Genomic DNA, 21,618 nt, shown 5'->3' with positions numbered 1-21,618 from the left:
TGTTTTCAAGTATGTAGTATCAACAAATAAAATTAAATCAGGGTTTTCTGAAAGAATTTTCAAAAGCTTTGAAAAAGACTTAGATTGTTACCTAACAATACATAACAATGAGATTCTCCTTTCTCAGGTAGGGGAAGGAGAATTGCTGGGTTTAGGATTATAATAAGGGATAGTGATATATAAAAATGGAAGGCAACCGTATTTCATAGGAGGTAAGCCGACTAACTGCAAAATCCTTAGCATTTTCTGTTAATGGTAGACTGTACAGCAAGAAGAAACAACAAAGAGGCATCCTAGAACTAAGTCTGCCACAGATTCCACAAGCTTTGTAGCTGCTACTATATCTCTTAAAAAAGGGGAATGTGCTTCAGTTGTTATACCATCAAAGTACATCTAGTGTCTGACTAGAATATAAATGATCAAAAGGATATGTGGTAATTAGGCAACCCTAAAGTTGTGGGTTGTTGACCATTGAACTAGTTTGAATTGCCCTTACCAAATGCTTTTTCATGTTTAATTTCCCCTAAATAAAATTCAAGACTTAGAGATCAATTACCTAAATGAGATGAAGTCTTAGAAAAACTTGACACAAAATACCCTCAATACCCTGCTAGCTAGTGATAAAAATTCCCAGAGTTGATTTTGGAGTTGATCTAGAAAAATTCTAGATATGTACAATCTCTTAGAGGTTAGGGATTTACCTCTTGGGATATATTATGTTCTCAATAATGAACTTTTGTTGGTAGAATTGCAATTTCTTTGTAGGCTTTATATCTCTCCTGAATTAATGATTTTAATAAATGAATGGAAGCTATTTTAATTTTATCTTCTGGGCTTTACAAAAGACCATCTATATATTATGAAAGACAGAAGTCACAAGGAAATTTTATAACCTTTCGGTCTTGACTGAGAGAAGTAGAAGAGGGCTTCTGTAAATCATTGCTGTATAATAGACCTGGCATGTTGTTGATTTTCTCATGATAAGGCAAATAAATATTGACTGTTGAGATTTAGAAGGATAGTAGAAGGAAATAGCACAAGTACATAATACTAAAGTAGATGGGTTTAGGTAGTACTGAGAATAAAAGGATATTTGGGTTTGGGACCAGTGAGAAATAGTAGATCACATGTTATTTATAACACTAACATCTTGCACAAATCTATATCTATACATTTTAGGTGTTTTTTTTTTTTTCCTACAAGCAACATAGGAATATTACAGGTGCTGATATAAAGAATAAAAGGATCCCTTTTTGACATATATTCCATAATAGAATCAGTTCTTCCCTTGCTTTGGGCTTCAAAGGATATTGGGCAAGATTGGGTAAAGGCTTGGATAAGTTATTTATTATTTAAATGGGATCAGCCCCTAATATTTTCAAGATATCAGAGATTCTTGGCCCAAGGGTATCTGGGACCTCAAGTAATTCCTCAAGTTGGGATTGGATTAAGTACACAGGATTGAAAACCAAACATCCACTTGAAATATTAGGAGCCCAATTTTTCATTAACGTAAGCCTTTTATGTAGTATCTGGTAGGAGTTCATGTAACACCAAATTTCTTATTACTTTTTAACTCCTTTATTTATTTTTACCATGTGCCAAGCACTGTTCTGACCTTTAGACATATGATAGTGTTGAAAACAAACAAACAAAAAGAAAATTCTTGCTGTCCTACTGGAGTTTTTATTCTAGTGTTCTAGTGGAAGAGACAGAATACAAGCAATAAATAACTAAATATATTTTGGGCAATAACTAATGCTATGAGACAAATAAAGAAGGATAAGGTGACAAAGGGCTACAGAGGGGGATTTGGTAGAGGTACTATTTTAAAGAATCAACAGGATGGCTTCTCTGAAGTGGCAATGTTGAGCAAAGATCTGAGTGAAGGAAAGGAGTGAACATTTTGAAGATCTAAGGGAATAAATTGTGTTGCAAGCAGAGAGAACAGGATAGAGTCCAGAGTGGCTAGAGAAGAATAAGATGGAGAGTGTAATGAGATGAGGTCAGGGAGATAAGCAGTAACTAGATCATATGGAGTCTTGTAGAGTGTGATAAAGGGTTTGGATTTCCTCCTCAGTTGTGAGAGATTATGAAAGGTCATGGGAGTTTTTGAGCACGAGATTGATACAATCTGATTTTTCTTTTTTATAGATTATTCTGGTTGCTGTGTATAAAACTGGCAATAGGAGGTGTGAGTGAAAGAGATAGAAGTCTGCTGTGATGATCAACATGAGAGATGACAGTGAATTGACCAGAATGATGATAGAGTTATCAGATGTGCTTGTTGACAGTGTCTGCATTGAAACTAGAGTCAAAAGGACTTGCCGATGGATAAAATATAGTGATTATAGAGAAGAATAAAGACTGATGCCTTAGTTGGGCCAAATAAACTAAATGAATAGTGGAGCTATTTCAGAATGGGGGAACTGGGAGGGAATGAAGGGTTGGGAGAAAACTCAAGAGTTCTGTTTTGGAAGTGCTATGCTTGACATGATTCTTGGACATCTATATGTCACTGTCAGATAGGCTCAAGGGAGTGGGAGGAACTGGGGATATGCCAGGAGCCATCAGTGTATAGATAGGAATTAAAGCTGCAAACAGAGGCGTTCACTTGGGGATAAGTGTATAAACAGATATAAAAAGGGGGCTGAGTTCTGGGACACTCCAAAATATAGAATTCAGGGAGAGGAAAACATTCCAGCAAAAGACACAAAATGGAGCAGATAGTGAGGTAGAAGATAATCCAGAGTGCATGATTTACTGAGAGCAAACTGAAGACAGTGATTCTCACCAAGAGAATGATCAAATGAGACTCCAGTGTACTTCTCCGACCTGTTGTAGGGCACCTTTTAGAAGCTTTCAAAATATGTCTCTTGGAGCAAGCAAAATAATTCAGATTATATTACTGATTGACTAGATATATATCATAAATACTATACTTTCTAATAAATTCTATTTTAATTTGATGACACAAAAATTAAAATATTTTGTACTTTTACAGTATTAGAGATGTGGATCGGTAAGTAAGATTGGTCAGTTAAATTAGGGAAGGGGGCTTCAACATTAGGGAGAGAACATAAAGTTCTGCTTGAATCTCTTCCATGTCATTTTCCTTAATCCCCTAAACACTATCTCTAGCATGCCAGGTGAATCAATTTAAATAACTGGAATCAAAGTATACACAGTACTAGCAAGTTTTAAAATTATTATTTATAATTTTCTGAAACCCTTTGTTAAAAGAACATTCTTATTTAGGTTAATTCCAATACTTTGTTTCCTTAGCCTTTACCTAATAGTCCTAAATTTCCCCACGAGGTAAAACAAAATAGGCTTAAGTCTTGTTCATTATATCAAAAATTATGCTCAAATTAAACCTACTACAAGCAATATGTGACATGCTTTTAACTATTATGGCAATCAAATTTTGATCATCATCCATTTTGTGAATTTTTTCTTTTAAACATCACTACCAAAATGGACAATGGAGGGAATTAGGACTAACATCCCCTCTCCATTTTGTGGGAAATATACTTCTATTAATGCTACTAGTCACATTATTATTATTATTGTTAGCAATAACAACAGCTGCTGCAGATATAGTAATACTAGTAGAGGTAATATTGTTATTATTTTCTGGTTTAATATATGTCACTATTTGTATCCTTCTGAGCTTCCAGATGTAAAACTCTTAAGTGTATGTTCCACTCCAAGCAGGGATTACTGGATAGCCACATTTGTTCCCATGCTAGACTTGTGCTATTAGCTTTGTATGTGTTATCCTTGCAATTTCCAAAACCGGAATCTCTTAATTTCACCTTTACATACGAGGGGCACTATAGCATGGTAGTTAGAAATATGTGCTTTCTACTGGCTTCAAATCCTAGACTCAGTATTTACTGTATAACTTTGGACAAGTCAATTACATTTCCATACAACATTATTTCATTTTTTTTTAACTAAAGAATTGTTGCTTTACACTGCTTTGTCAGTTTCTGCTGTACAACAAAGTGAATCAGCCATACGTATACATATATCCCCTCTTTTTTGGATTTCCTTTACATTTAGGTCACCACAGAGCACCAAGTAGAGTTGCCTTTGCTATGCAGTAGGTTCTCATTAGTTATCTATTTTATACATCATGGTGTATATATGTCAATCCCAATCTCCCAATTCATCCCTCCCCACCACTTTCCCCCTTGGTACCATATGGTTGTTCGCTACATCTGTGTCTCTATTTCTGCTTTGCAAATAAGATCATCTATACCATTTTTCTAGATTCCACATATATGCGCTGATATACAATATTTGTTTTTCTCTTTCTGACTTACTTCACTCTGTATGACAGTCTCTAGGTCCATCCACATCTCTACAAATGACCCAGTTTCATTCCTTTGTATGGCTGAGTAATATTCCATTGTATATATGTACCACATCTTCTTTATCCATTCCTCTGTCAAGGGACATTTAGGTTGCTTCCATGTCCTGGCTATTGGAAATAGTTCTGCAATGAACATTGGGGTGCATGTATCTTTCTGAATTATGGTTTTCTCTGGGTATATGCCCAGTAGTGGGATTGCTGTATCATATGGTAGTTCTATTTTTAGTCTTTTAAGGAAGCTCCATACTGTGCTCCATAGTGGCTGTATCAATTTACATTCTACCAACAGTGCAGGAGGGTTCCCTTTTCTCCACACCCTCTTCGGGATTTATTGTTTGTAGATTTTTTGATGATGGCCATTCTGACTGGTGTGAAGTGATACCTCATTGTAGTTTTGATTTGAATTTAACTAATAATTTGTTATGTTGAGCATCTTTTCATGTGTTTGTTGGCTATCTGTATGCCTTCTTTGGAGAAATGTCTATTTAGGTCTTCCACCCATTTTTTGATTGGGTTGTTTGTTTTTTTGGTATTGAGCTGCATGAGCTGTTTGTATATTTTGGAGATTAATCCTTTGCAGGTTATTCGTTTGCAAATAATTTCTCCCATTCTGAGGGTTGTGACTTTGTCTAGTTTATGGTTTCCTTTGCTGTACAAAAGCTTTTAAGTTTCATTAGGTCCCATTTGTTTATTTATGTTTTTATTTTCATTACTCTAGGAGATGGGTCAAAAAAATCTTGTTGCTATTTATGTCAAAGAGTGTTCTGCCTATGTTTTCCTCTAAGAGTTTTATAGTGTCTGGCCTTACATTTAGGTCTCTAATCCATTTTGAGTTTATTTTTGTGTATGGTGTTAGGGAGTGTTCTAATTTCATTCTTTTGCATGTAGCTGTCCAGTTTTTCCACTTATTGAAGAGACTGTCTTTTCTCCATTGTATATACTAGCCTCATTTGTCATAGGTTAGGCGACCATATGTGCATGGGTTTATATCTGGACTTTCTATCCTGTTCCATTGATCTATATTTCTGTTTTTGTGCCAGTACCATACTGTCTTGATTACTGTAGCTTTGTAGTATAGTTTGAAGTCAGGGAGCCTGATTCCTCCAGCTCCATTTTTCTTTCTCAAGATTGCTTTGGCTATTTGGGGTCTTTTGGGTTTCCATACAAATTGTGCAATTTTTTGATCTAGTTCTGTAAAAAATGCCATTGGTAGTTTGATAGGGATTGCACTGAATCTGTAGATTGCTTTGGGTAGTAAACTCATTTTCACAATATTGATTCTTCCAGTCTAAGAACATGGTATATCTCTCTATCTGTTTGTGTCATCTTTGATTTCTTTCTTTTGCCTCCTTATGTAGTTTTATTCCTAGGTAGTTTTTCTTTTTGTTGCAATGGTAAATGGTATTGTTTCCTTAATTTCTCTTTCTGATCTTTTGTTGTTAGTGTATAGGAATACAAGAGACTTCTGTGTATTAATTTTGTATCCTGCACCTTTACTAAATTCATTGACTAGCTCTAGAAGTTTTCTAATGGCATCTTTAGGCTTTTCTTTTTATACTATCATGTCATCTGCAAACAGTGACAGTTTTACTTCTTCTTTCTAATTTGGATCCTTTTTATTTCTTTTTCTTCTCTGATAGCTGTGGCTGGGACTTCCAAAACTATGTTGAATAATAGTGGTGAGAGTGGACATCCTTGTCTTGTTCATGATCTTAGAGGGAATGCTTTCAGTTTTTCACCATTGAGAATGATGTTTGCTGTGGGTTTGTCATATATGACCTTTATTATGTTGAGGTAGGTTCCCTCTGTGTCTGGAGAGTTTTTATCATAAATGTGTGTTGAATTTTGTCAAAAGCTTTTTCTGCATCTATTGAGATGATCACATGGTTTTTATCCTTCAATGTGTTAATATGGTGTATCACATTGATTAATTTGGTATATTGAAGAATCCTTACATCCCTGGGATAAATCCCACTTGATCATGGTGTATGATCCTTTTAATGTATGTTGGATTCTGCTTGCTAGTATTTTATTGAGGTGATTTGTATCCATGTTCCTCAGGAATATTGGTCTGTAATTTTCTTCTTTTTTCATATCTTTGTCTGGTTTTGGTATCAGGGTGATGGTGGCCTCATAGAATGAGTTTGGGAGTGTTCCCCCCTCTGCAATTTTTTGGAAGAGTTTGGGAAGGATAGGTGTTACCTATTCTCTAAATGTTTGATAGAATTCACTTGTGAAGCCATCTGCTCCTGAACTTTTGTTTGTTGGAAGATTTTTAATCACAGTTTCAATTTCATTACTTGTGTTTGGTCTGTTCATATTTTCTATTTCTTCCTGGTTCAGTCTTGGAAGGTTGTACTTTTCTAAGAATTTGTCCACTTCTTCCAGGTTTTCCATTTTATTGGCATATAGTTGCTTTTAGTATTCTCTTATGATCCTCAGTATTTCTGCGGTGTCAGTTGTAGCTTCTCCATTTTCATTTCTAATTTTATTGATTTGAGTCCTCTCCCTTTTTTTCTGGATGAGTCTGGCTAAAGGTTTATGAAGTTTATCTCCTCCAAGAACCAGCTTTTAATTTCATTGATCTTTGCTTCGTTTCTATTTCATTTATTTCTGCTCTGATGTTTACGATTTCTTTCCTTCTACTAACTTTGGGGTTTTTTTGTTCTTCTTTCTCTAGTTGCTTTAGGTGTAAGTTTATGTTGTTGTTGTTTTTTTTTCATTTTTTTAGTGAAGTATAGTTGATTTACAATGTTGTGTTAATTTCTACTGTACAGCAAAGTGATTCAGTCTTACGTATATATACACTTTTTTATATTCCTTTCCATTATGTTTTATCACAGAATATTGAATATGGTTCCCTGTGCTATGCAGTCAGGTTGTTTATTTGAGGTTTTTCTTGTTTCTTGAGGTAGGATTGTATTGCTATAAACTTCCCTCTTAAAATTGCATTTGCTGCATCCCATAGGTTTTGGGTCATCGTGTTTTCATTGTCATTTTTTTCTGGGTATTTTTTAAATTTTCTTTTTGATTTCTTCAGTGATCTCTTGGTTACTTAGTAGCATATTGTTTTGTCTCCATGTGTTTGTATTTTTTACAGTTTTTCTCCTGTAATTGACTTCTAATCTTATAGCATTGTGGTTAGAAAAGATGCTTAATATGATTTCAATTTTCTTAAATTTACTAAGGCTTGATTTGTGACCCAAGTTGTGATCTACCCTGGAGAATGTTCCATGTGCACTTGAGAAGAAAGTGTATTGTGCTGTTACAACATTATTTCTTTATCCATAAAATGAAGATAAGGAAATAAATATTTATCACCCCTTATATCACTGGAAATCTATGTTTGCAAATCGGTTTTTTACTTGTTTGTCCTGTAAACATGACTGCAATAACTGGTCTGCTGCTGCATTCCCTTGCACTCAAGTCCCTGCTTTGATAAGGCAAATGCTTTTCTTTTCTACTTGCCAGTCCTGAAAGCACTATTACTGAATCCCTTTGATGTCCCATTTAAACTATATCATAACTTACCCACGTGGACAACTACTTGGCTGTGCCTTGCACCTATCTGCCCTAACACTAACAATTATATCAATAAAAATGATGTATTGTGAATTGATATATACCAACCTCTTGAGACAATTTTATCATCTTATCATTTAATTTTCATAAGTCAAGAATTAGGACTGTTATTATTTTCTCTTTATCCATAAAGAAAATGAGACTTGAGGAGGCTAATTCAACTGCCCCAAGTCATTATTAGCAAGTGATAAAACAGTATTTAAACCAAAGGCTGTGTGACCCCCAAATCTAAAGTAGTTTATACTGCCTTCATAAAGGGGTATTGAACTTAGGCTTGAACTGTAAACTTCAATAAATGTGTCAGCATGAGATTCCTGCTAAACAGGAACCTATAGGAATCTCATGTTGACACATTTATTGTTTTTGCTGCTTTGAGAATCGTCACCGCGTTCTTCAGATAACTCACAGTGAAAATGCAACACTCTAGACGTTGGGATTTTTCCAGGTCCTGATCCTTCCATGTCTCAACTGCTTCTCCCTTTTATAAGGTACCATTCTCTTGCCCTATTTGAGTAGGTATGAGTAGCTAGGTAACTGGTTATATGATCATGCAGGAGAGATCCACTCATTTGATGTCAGAAAGTATTGTAACATTGTGTACCACACTCACTTATAGCCCATTAATAGAGCCAGGAACTTTAAACCTAAGAATATTTTGTGGCAAGTAGTTTGTCACTGTTGAATGTAGGCTTACTTCCACTGTTCATATTTTTCTTTTGTGTCTATGTTATACATAACATGAGGGATGCTTTTTCTAACAAAAAATGTTTCATGTCAAATTTTCCCAGCACCATTTGGGAAAGTCATTGAATAAACTAATAGTAGGCTTCCACGCCAAGAGTAATTATGTTACATTGCTCTTTTTCTGGCAGAGAGCTATTTTTGCCTGTAAATGAAGTACTTTAACATAAGCACACTTTTATACTACAAAGTGGAGGAAGATTTGATGCAGATATCTTTCAGGTTTGATACAAGATCATATTTTTCCCACTTCTAGATTAATGTAATGTAGTGATCAATCAATTACTCAATCAACTTAGTTTTCCTGGTAATCACTATAGCAGATAGTGATTAGAAATGGAAACATATACTTGTAAAAGTTAATTTTTTTATTTTTTATTGAAATATATTTGACATACAATATTATACTAGTTTCAGGTGTACTATGTAGTGATTTGGCATTTATATACAATATGAAATGATCACCAAGATAAGTCTAGCAACCATCTGTCTGCATACAAAGTTTTTACAATAGATAGCTGAACATTATGTGACATTTTATATTCAGAAAACACTTTAAAATCATTCATATTAGTTTTTCCTGTAAGCTGAATTTTGAGAAGAGTTATTTCTCTGATTGCCATTTTTAAAGGAGCAAACTGGTTCAGGAGTGTTAAAATAACTTGCCCAAATATGGTTAGTAACTTGATGGCAAAAGTGGAGCTAGCAATCAAGTTTGTAGCCCATCTATTTTAGCATAGGTCACTATAACAGATGTGTTATCTTCATTTCTCATTTTCTCCAGAAGAGAAACTTGAAGACATCATGAAAGTCTATGAAATGGAGTTTACACATTGTGAGGGTCAAGAAAAGCCCATTTTATAAATTTATATCATTTTCATATTAATATATACAGTTAACATTTATAGGGGAAAGGACTAAGGGTTTAAATACATATTTCAAATACAGAAATATTTTGAACAAATGTTTACTTGGGAGTCCATAAATTATCTTCGGGAAATAATTATAGCTAACATGTATTGATAGTTTATAAGGTAGCATTCAGTATGCCAAGCACTTAAATGATCTTATTTGAATCTCATTAAACACTATGGGCAAGTACTGTTATTCATATTTTAAAGTGAAGAAATTGAGGATGACATACGCAATTTCCTCAAGGTCACAGATAAAAAGGGTTAGAGACAGGGCAGAGAAAAATGTCTGTCTATTGTTCTGAAGACCAAATGCTTAAGCCCTAAATGATATTGCTTCCTACTGCAGTCTCCTCCTTTAGGTAAATTACACCCTCTGTCTATTAACTTCCAATTTATATTATGGGAGTGTATTTACCTTTACAATATTGGAACAGATGATCCCACTGTCTTGTTAATCAATGAACAACTATTTCAGAACGCACTACCTTCTAGAAAATCTGCTATCTGCTGATTCTAAAATTGTTTTGTACACAGAAAATGCACTTGTGTGTATATGTAATAGTATTATAGTGGATATCATACAGTACATCACACAGTACATCAGAACTAAGGCCAAACTTAGACGAATGACTAGCCAGGCCAAAAATTTAGCACACCTTTAGAATATGATAGTAAAAGTTAATACAATATATAATCTGCATTGAGACTGAGTACTACAAAGAATCAGTTTGGGAAGGATTGCTTGGGGCAATATTTGTTCTTTGTATTGCCTTGAGCTACTTGGTTCTGACCAAAAATTTGCATTCTCCCACAAAACAGAAAAACATGCAATTAATCAGACCCACCATTCTTATAAGGCCATTTTAAGAACTTTCACTATTTGTGCATACGGTCCATAGCCTCTTGCCCATCACTCTCCTCCCCCAAGCAGCTAAAAAAAAAATTTCCTTCCACTCATATAAGTACTATTCCTAAGAGGAGGCTTCCTTCCAAGTGATAAAATTCCAGTGATTCATAGTATCTTTGTAGAGTAACACTCATGTCAGGGGTCTCCTTGATTTACATAGTTAAATTTCCTTTGATACAAGAGACTTAGAAGACTTCCCTAAGATGGCACATGTATCAGTTAAGTTGGCACTAGCTGCTGTAACAACAACAAAAACAAAATTCGTAATGACTTTATACAGCAAACACCTATTTCTTGAGCACATAAAGTCTAAATGGTATTTTCTGATTGGTGGGTGGTTCACATCCAAATGAGTACCTTTTCTTCTTGTGTCCCAGCAATTTCCTAAGAGCTCAGATACTCTGAATTTAGCCTACAGATAGGGAAGAAAGATTGGGGGTGGGAGGCACATCCACTTTTAACCACTTTTTCTAAGAAATGGCATATCATTCTGCTCCTATTCTATTGTTGTGAATGTGTTACATTGCCTCACACAGATCCAAATGGGCCTGGGGACTGTAGAAGCTGAGTGGGCATCCTCTTCCTGGCAACAAGTCTACACCTATGAAAGAACAGCATTTAAATATTTTCTCTGCCAAAGGATGCAGAGGTGGCATGGAGTGATTAGACATTAACCAAGTGAAGAGCAGAGGGCGGGCATTAAACGGAAAGGAGGCAGTATGCTCAAAGATTGTGAAAGCATAATTACAAAATATTGTTATAAAAATGGGAGCTCAGAAGGGGCAGTTACTAATGCCCACTCTGATTCAATCAGGAAATATTGAGCACTATACTTGTGTTCACCATTTTGTACTAGAAGAGGAGAATATGGAGTTTAACAAAATGCAGCCACTGCCATAAAGACACTTCTGAGTCTTGTGTGAGAGACAGAATCTCTCACACAACCTTTTCCCAAGTCACAGTCAACCAACTATTTTTCCCAAGGTTTCTTCTACTTTTGATTTCTAATATATCTTGAGTTACTAGAATCAATGTTTACTTCAACATTTTGATTTCTTGGAAAATTATGTGCTAGCTATTACTTAATTGATTAATTTATCCAAAACTCAGTTTTATGGAATGTTTACAAAATGCTGAATTATCTAGGTGCAAGAGATAAGGTGGTAAACAAGACAGACAGTATCCCAGCTCACATAGAAGTCCCATACTTGTGGAAGTTATATGAACTGGGAATAATTTCTAAATCGACTGACAGCTGGTTTGAGTTTGAAGTAGGTATATTATTAGTATAAACAGAAATGGCATCTTATTATATGAGGCCCTTCATGTGTAGCTTTCCATTATTATTTTACAGGTTTCCAGAAGATGATTTCTCAGTGAACAGCATTACTAAAATAATATACAAAATCAAGACTCACAAATAGAGCTGTTTTAATGATACATTGTTTTTCTTTGTACCCTGGAATCTAAAATAAATGTTAAACAATGAGATTAGAATGAACTACTAGATGAATATTTTAAACTACTTTATTCTTAGGAGCAGGTATTTGATGATTAAATTAGAGATGGGCTAGATATTTCATTGAGAGAATTAACCTGATGCATTTGATTAGATCTAAATCTTCACATATGTATAATTCAATATAACTTTAAAGGCAACTGATTTCTATTTGTTGATTCCAGTTGCTGAAATATGAATTAGAAGTCTTTCCATTTAAATGCAGATTCACACTTTCCACCTGAGGGGCAAAATCAGTCATTTCTTTTGACTGAAATATATATAGGAAATATATGTATAGGGAAGTTTCATTTACATGAATATCCCTTCCCAACACAGGAGATCTTTTTCTTGTGATATCTAGAATATTTATTGCAATAATTTTATAACCTCCTTGTATTTACTTCATTGTTTTGTGATACAATTTCATGTGCTGAATAATGAACATAAATAAACGTTAAACTTTCAGTGGGCATTGGAAAGGTGTGTGGAATTTTAAAATAGAAGTGACGAATTAAACAGCACCGAGTGACCAAATCAAAATTGAAATAGAGGATGCTGAAAAGCTAAGCACATTAATATACTGACAGAGATATAATATGTAGAGCCATTTTATGCCTTTTTCTTTTTTTTATTCTTCAAAAAATGAATCCTGGTAAGATGTTTTAAAATATAAAGCCCTGGGTTATGTATGTCAACTCATCTAATGTATACCTGAAAAGCTGCTACACTCATTTCCAATGTGGAGATTTATAACAGAGAAAATCAGAGTGGAGATAAATCATTGTAAAAGAGTCATATTAGCATCTTATTAAATGATTTCTTATACTGAATAATAGTTAAAGAGATAGTTCCATTTTAATAAGAAAGCATGACAATTTTTGCCAGTTCAAATGTTATGAGAATCTAAGTCCAAATATATATATATAAAATAACCATTTTTATAAGAAAATATTTACATGTGAACAAAATTTAAAGTTAACAAACAATATTTACCTCACATATTTAGTAGAAAATTCTACAAAATTATATTTTTATAATGTATCTCCTCCCTCAGAACAGATTCCATCTGGAAGAATATTATTTATGGCAAATAGTACAATTTGTCATTACTATGGCTTGAATACTTTCATGCATTCATTAAACAAAAAAATTTGAATACATCTTATGTGCTAGGTACTGGAGATTTAGAATTTAAACAGCCAATCTCTGAAGCACGTAGCATACAACCTAAGTAAAAAGCAAACTTTCAGTACTGTGTATTTTAAAAGATTTCATTTGGAACATCTAAATCTGAAACACTATAACCTTGGTTTCCCTGACACCATCCTCATCTGGTTTTATGATTATTCCGGTAGTTCCTTCAAGTTTCTCCAGGGACTCCATTTCCTTTGGTAATATTCTCTATTATTCTGAACTATGTGCTGTTGTTACACTGTACTGTCCTTGGGTGATACTATCCAGGTACACCCCTTCATCCATCATCTCTATCAGGGATTTTCAAACTTCACTGTATAAGAATCATCTGGATGCTTGTGATAAATTTAGATTTGGCAGGTCTGGTTGGGGCTCAAGAATTGTAACATGAATCCATGGTGATTTTGATGCAGTTCATCTGAAACCACACTTTGAGTAACATTTATCTACGACCTAGCAGTACCCAATCTATTGCTGAAGCCCAGATCTCTCATCTGGGCTTCACTGACATATAAACAATTACTACTAGAAATCTCCTCTTGGGTGTTGCAAATGCCCGTCATACCTTACAAACCTCCCCACATCACAATGCCATGGCTCCCCAGCATATTTTTCATACTACATTCCCTGACTTAGAGAATTCAACCTTAATACTCCTATATGATAAATTAGAAAGGTATTCTCCCTAACTCTTCCCGTTACTTTATTTCCCTCATATGATCAATTACAAGATCCTATTGATAGCTCTTAAATAAATCCTGAATTTGCTCCATTCTCTCCTTACTGATTCCTCTGCTCTTACATTGCTGCCATCTCTCCTGTTTACACAATCATCATTTCTCAGTATATTGTATATGTTGACTCCAAAATGTTCTCTGACCCTCCAAAATTAAACTTACACTACACACTATAAGCCAGATGATATTTCAAGAAAACAAATCAGAAAAAAAGTTAAATATAGATAAATTTAAAAGTCCTTACCATAGTTATTCATCCATGCATGATAGGGCCCCAGCTTAACTCTCTAATCTCCTGTCTTGCCATTCTCCTTGCTACCTCACTGAACTTACTATACTCCTCCAAATGCACTCTACTCTTCTTTACCTTCTGGTCTTTGCATATGCTGTTCTTTCTACCTACAATTCTCATCATCACTTGTCTAACTCCTTCCCTACTTGGATGGCATATCTTTGGTGAAGGCTTCCTTCTATAGGAAATTTAGCTTGGATCCATTTTCCACAGATTGCCTGTTAAGTTTATCTCCCATGCAATATTTGGGACATCTTTATACTACAAAATTGTTCATTACTTATCTGAAATTAAAATTTAACTGGGAAGCTTATATCCAGTCTGGCAACCCTAACATGTCCCATATAATTTACTATATCACAATTGCTCTTTGCCACTTGTATCTTTTAAGAAACTGTAAATTCCTCATGGCAGAAACTATGTCTCCATTTTTCTACATTGTGACACTACCCTTTTTGGGTAGTGCCCGGCAGTTAAAAATACTTGATAAAAGAATGAAATAATGTACTCAGTATTCAAACCTTATTACTTCTATTTTTCACTATACCATGTTGCTTCTAAATCATAACAGAAATTTTGCATTTAGTAAATATTAATACTCTAAATATAAAAAATACTACTTAATTCTTAACAGAGACTAGGATTTCATATGGTAACATGACATATGAATGATTATACTTTGGGTGTAATTTACCCCTGTGCAACAAATATAATTCAAGGAATCATTTTTTTTTTTTTTTTTTTTTTTTTTTTTTTTTTTTTGCAGTACGCGGGCCTCTCACTGTTGTGGCCTCTCGCGTTGCGGAGCACAGGCTCCGGACGCGCAGGCCCAGCGGCCATGGCTCACGGGCCCAGCCGCTCCACGGCATGTGGGATCTTCCCGGACCGGGGCACGAACCCGTGTCCCCTGCATCAGCAGGCGGACTCTCAACCACTGCGCCACCAGGGAAGCCCCTCAAGGAATCATTTTATGAACCCAAAGCTCTACGAGGTCAGTTGTCTCAAAGACTCACAAAAACATGTTAAATAATGATGTGGACTGTCATTGTTAAAGCTTATTTCAATGAGAAGTAAGACTTTTAAGAGAAAGCATTAGAAAGAAATTGAGTTGAATTTTTCCCATTTGTACTCAACGGAAGTCCATTGTTCTCAATTTTCAGATTTTCAAAACTTTAAAGAAAATGTTCTTTGAAAAGAGAGTCATTTAAACAGTTTTCTGAGACTAAATTTAGAGTTTTCTATGTACTGTGACTGAAAGCAATGATCTGGATATTCCGAGTAAATTCTAAAATTAGAAAATACCAATATCAATTATAGGTCCATTAAAACAAAGCTTTTTGTAATTGACTCTAGTAGCAATTGATCTCCAAATGTCACAAGATGCCATGAGGCTTTTAGAATTGATGATGGATAGCAATTTTAGCAAAATTAGGCATAGCTATCACAAAGCAGAAATAACATCTGTTACATGATAAGGAGTTATTGGCATATGAAAAGACCTGAAAAACAATATTTTGGAACTAGTTGGGAAAATGTGCATTTTTCCCCTCCAGTGGTATTTGAAAGTAAAGGAATAAGTAATCAAGAAATAGCAGATAATGGTAAATGGTATTTATTCATTGAACAAATGCTTATTGAGGCCCGGCTGTGTGCCTGACAGTATTCTTTGCTTTGAGTGGGATATAGATAGGTAGCCAACAAAGAACAGAGCAACTAACTTTTGATTCAGCGATGCCAATTATTCCTCAGCTGATAACTTGTAATTCCTAGATTTGAGGGCACTAAGAATACTGATGGCCACTGAGTTTCTATTTTGTGTTTAATGCTTTTGTAAATAAAGCAAATTGGTTTATCTCCACCCAAGAATGTGTGGTAACACAATCCTCAAGCTGTTAGATACCACAGCAACCTTACCTCCACCATCTCCTCTCAGATATTCTCTTCATCTGGCTCCATTTCTGCTGCTGTCCTTTCTGTAGAGGCTGTCTTGTTTTATTTTTTGTTCTAATTTTCTAGCTCTTATATTTCAAGTCAGTGTGACAAGTAATTTGTCATCCTTGCTCCCAGTTGCAACTTCCAAAATATTTCACCCCCTTTAAGAAGTATACAGACAGGAAAATCAAAATAATAATGGCAGCAAATTCCTTATCCTTTTGAAGCTCATGCCATGCACCTCAGTTGCTCACTACCCTTCCTCTTTGCCCTTTTATTCTGACCTCTTATCCATTCCTCTCATTAACTGAAGAATTTAATTTTTAAATTATAGTCTTTTTCTGCATCCTTACTCTTATCTCCATTCTAATGACTTCAATATTTAGTAAGTGAAACATCCAAGTTCTTATACTATTGATTCCTTTACTTCTTTACCTCCAGTGCACATTTCTTCCACTTCATTCAGTCTTTCACTTCCTATGAGGCAGGCTATGTTCAGACCTTATCATTAGCTGAAATTGTATCACTTCTGAGTTCTCTATTTCAAATATTTCCCTCTCCAACCACATTTTTCTATTCTTTTAGCTCACTGGTTTAATTACCTTTAACAACACGATTCTTTGGTTACATTGACCTTGCCAGTACATTAATCATATTTATCTCTCACTTTCTACCACAGCCCCTTCTCTCTTGACCTCCCAAATTCAGGTAATTATAATCAGTCCAGTGCAAATACCATGAGCCCACTTGCTTCCCTCTCTTTGTCTTACTCACTTGGTAATTTCCCAGCCCTGAATGATCCATGCAGCTGAAAAATTACATCGTCTTTGAGAAAATCACATGATTATTTTAAGCTGGCTGGTATCATTTTAAAATTAGCAAAGTCATTGTGAAATGGACTAGCATTCTTACATATTTAGTTTATGTATTCATCAGATATGTTTTGGTAATGTTCTATGGACCAGGAGCTATTCTAGGTGTTAGAGTTATGAGTGAAAATTTTGAAGCAGATCTTGTTTTTTTTGTTTTTTTGGTTTTTTTTTGCGGTACGCGGGCCTGTCACTGTTGTGGTCTCTCTCGTTGCGGAGCACAGGCTCCGGACGCGCAGGCTCAGAGGCCATGGCTCACGGGCCCAGCCGCTCCACGGCATGTGGGACCTTCCCAGACCGGGGCACGAACCCGTGTCCCCTGCATCGGCAGGCGGACTCTCAACCACTGCGCCACCAGGGAGGCCCAGATCTTGGTTTTTATGTGGTTTATATTCCATTGGGTCTAGAAAGAAAGGCAGACAAAACCTGAGTAATTAAATAAGGATTCAGAGAACAGAAGATAGTACTAAAGGATATTTATTCGCTGAAAAAAAAAATGTATTGAGCACCTGCTATCTGTCAGGCATGCCATTATATTAAAAAAAAAAAAAAAAAAAAAAAAAAACCTTAAAATAGGGTAATGATATAGAAAGGCCTGGAGTGGAGGGGAGACTTTATAAACTCTATAATGCCCCCCTTATGGGGAGATATTTTTGCTGACACCTGAATTGTAGAGGCTGGTAGAAGAGTTTTTCATGATGGAAAGTTTAGTCTTCCAAACCCCTGAACTGGGGAAAAAACATGTCCTGTCCAAAAACAGAAAGAAAACACAGAAGGAAAATCTGGCTGCTCTTTGTGGCCCTGGGAAAGAGTGATGTAAGCTGAGGTTGGAGAGATAGGAAGGGATGATGGTGTGATATTTTTCAGTTTCCCCTTTGGTAGAGAGCTATGAAGGCAGAAAAGAAGCACTGACTCTCCTTCCTCAAACACCTTCAACCTTCCCATTTCATTCTAAGCAAATGCTCTATCTCTCTGTAATAACCAAGAACTCTGAGACTTTCTTTCTAGCATTAGTTGCCTGGTTGGTCAAGTAAGGCCCTGTGTTGAAAAGTAAAATATCCTAATTATAATATAGAATAAATCTATATTTTAATCAAGAACATCATTGGAATCCCACTTTCAACATGTGTATGTGTTGTGTGTATGCATTAGTCTTCAAGATAATTTAAGAAAAAATGTATATACTCATATACATAAGACAATATAAAGGCTGTGCTCTGCATAAGTGACTGATATAATTTGTATGTATGTGGTCTAATGATCTTAATCTCTCAGTGTTACATACAGAAATGTCTCTTCCATAATTTTCTGACTTAAATCTTTCCCCCACTTCACCTTCTGTTTGTTGATCAGAAGGGGTCTTCTTCTGCAGAATTCAAAGTAGAACTGGGTTTTACAAAGCAATGCAACTCTGGAAGCCAAAAAAAGAAACAAAGTGGAAAATAATTGACAGATATTTTAAAGCAAGAATTTCTTATGCTCATGACATTTTAAATGACTGAATTTTTCCAGAGTATCTGAAATTCAAAGTAGATAATTTCTTTCAACATTTTGTTTTAGATTAAATAAATTTTTAAAGTAATCTCAGTATGTTTGGTTTTTAATGCCTCTTTCTCTGTCAACTATTTTTTTAATTTTTTTTTAATTTATTTATTTTTTTAGTAGCCCAAAGCAGGCTTTTAAAAAGTGTAGTGTTGTAATTGCTTTATTCTGACAGGAACTTCCATACGCTGAAGATGTGAACATAATTCCTTGGTCTATTCAGAAGTAAACATGCCCAGTGGTTAAATGAGTTCAGATTATTAATCATTTTCTGAATAGTTATATTTTTGTGAAATTGGCAATGAGATTTTACATTTTTTCTCCTTCTACCTGTCAGAGATAACTGGTCAACATGAGGACATGTTTGAGAGGTTTGGTAGTGTTGTAAGATAAGGTGGTTTCCCATTTTCTCCACTGACAGCTATGGGCAGCAGGGTTCTTTGTCAAGTTTCTGTACTATTTTAGTTCCTCCAGACCACTGACAACCACGTAGTTTTCAGAGTTTTCTTGGCTTTGCATTATAGACTGCTCAGATCCCCAGACGTCAGTATCAAGCTAGTGTTTACATCTAAATGGCTTCCTTCATTAAACTCCAGCTTTGATTTTCAATCTATTAAATTTGTGTGCTGTTCAAAGGAATAAAATGATCTCAAGCATTTATTTAATAGGCTTTGTTTGTACAATTATTAAATTAAGATCATCACTGAGTATTACTTCATCTGGAATGATAATTTCAAAGCTGTCATTTTACAAGCAGTGTCAAGAGAATAACAGAATTTTGAAATCAATTTTAGTGAATAAAAGTTTTTTTCTTACTGTAGGATACAGTAAAACTGAACCAAATAATTTAATTTGGAAGTAAAGCCAAAGTGAATTCACAAAATGTGTAAACTCTAGAGCATTGTTAAGAGATTAGTGTTGCTAATTTAAGGTACTTCAGACTTACTTCACTGCATGTATACAGATCATTTGAATTAAGCACTTTTTCTGTTTATAAGTAAATGATCATGATCATTCTAAGCTGCTAGAAGGAAGTTTCTTCTGTTAAGTAGGTTTTACATTCCAAATAGTTTTACATATTTTAATTTACTAAGTAAATATTTTATGCAAAAACAATGCAAAGATAAATTTGATCATGGATTCTACATTTCAAAAAAGTTAATGTCCTATGCTTTAGTGTATATTGGGATATCTTTATAAATAACACATTGATCATAAAAAGGAAATGGATTTCTTTTTAATAATATTACAGCATGGTCATGTTTAAATGCCTATTTAAAGAGAACCTATTCCAGATGAAAGGGAATGGAATGTAGATAGATTCACCTTCCATTATCATATGATAAGAGCCGAGGAATGACCTTCAATGTCTTCCTTAACCTGAGATAAAATGGCTTTCTCTGGATACATAGAAAAAAACAAAACAAAATGAGACAAAGCCATGGCTTCCATTTACTCTGCCAATTCATCTCCTGTAACCTATCAGAAATGGTCAAATTGGGATTATCAAGGACTCATTTTAATCTTGGTTTCAATTTCTTTTTCCAGAAGCATTTTGCCAGAGAAAACAAAAGTAGCAGTTTCCTGCTCTCACTTGCAACTTACATCTTTTTCTCTCTCCTTACATCCAGATTAAGGACAAAATCTGAAAGACTTTGGAATTATTTTTAGCCTCTTCACCATTTCATATTGAAACTGTGCAGGACCCTGTGGGTCCCTCTTGGGTACAAAAGCCTCTCCATGTCCCTGGTTTCTTGTTTGTAGCAAAAAATAAAAAGAGAGTGCTTTAGTTTCCCAGGCTTTCCCAGAGTTCCAAAGAGCAGATTCAAATAGTTAATGATTAGGACAATAGAGTCACAGGACTCCTAGTTCCTCCTGAAGGGATGCAGATAACAATCTGATGCATATCTTTGAGTTGTTCTATAGAAACTAAGATCCCCACTCAGGTGGAGGATGGTGAGTACATGCTGACCACAAGCACTAGACCCTGGACTGGTTGGAACCAGAATGTTGAGTTTCTGGAAACGTGATCCCTGAACCTCACCACCAACCAATCAGAAGGTCCAGGACCTCATCATGTATCCTAAGATCCTCTCCCCTAACTCTGTCTTTAAAAACCCTTGTCTGAAAGTCACTGGGAGTCCTGGTCTTTTGAGTGTGAGCCACCCATTCTCCTTGCTTGGCCCTTGCAATAAACTTTTCTCTGCCCCGAACTCTGGCCTCACTGTGCACTGTGCACAGGAACTTGGATTCAACAAATTTTTGTTCTTTTTTTTTTCATAAATATCTCTTCATTTATTTCAGCCAAGATCTCAAAAACAATAAAACCAAATTTTACCAGAAAGTGTCAGCAAAAATTCTCTCTCTCTTAGGAAGTCTGTAATATTCCAAAGTGACTGGGTGTGAGCACAACTTTGTGTGCAGGAGCACATTGTGCTGCCAGGTGTCCTCTGGAGGAGGATATCTAGATGTGGGACAAGGGAAGAATCCAACTCTAGAATCTTGAGCCATGTTAAGACATGGTCACCTCTTGGGCTGGAAAATTCAGATACCAATACCAGAAATACCAATACCAATACCAATACCAATACCAATACCAGATACCATATCATGTCCAAAAATGATCTGAGTTGAAGCTTAGCAATAAGTTTGGAATTCTAGGAAGATCTGGTAGTTTTATTCTTGGCCCTGATCTCTGAATTATAAAGAGTGTTATTTGGTTAGGCAATAGGACTGTGAAAAGAAGGACTACCACAGAGAAGCCAGTAGTTGGTCAGGAAAGTCAAGCATCCACATTCCACGTCCTTATGCATCACAGATGCGACCAGCTGTGAGCAAACCAGGTTCATTTCTTCTTTTCAGCCATCTTCATCAGCTGATGCTCTAAGTCTTGATTTAAGGATCAATGGAGACCAAGCAATAGCAAGAGTTTTAGAATTAGTTTCCTTCTAATGACAGTTTTACTATAAAATGGATACAAATAAACCAACCCACCAATGGAAAACTGTGAAAAACTGGTGATATCT

This window comes from Grampus griseus, assembly GCF_964374135.1.
Source record: "Grampus griseus genome assembly, chromosome: 1".
NCBI classification, from domain to species: Eukaryota; Metazoa; Chordata; class Mammalia; order Artiodactyla; family Delphinidae; genus Grampus; species Grampus griseus.
This window is presented reverse-complemented; position numbering follows the sequence as displayed.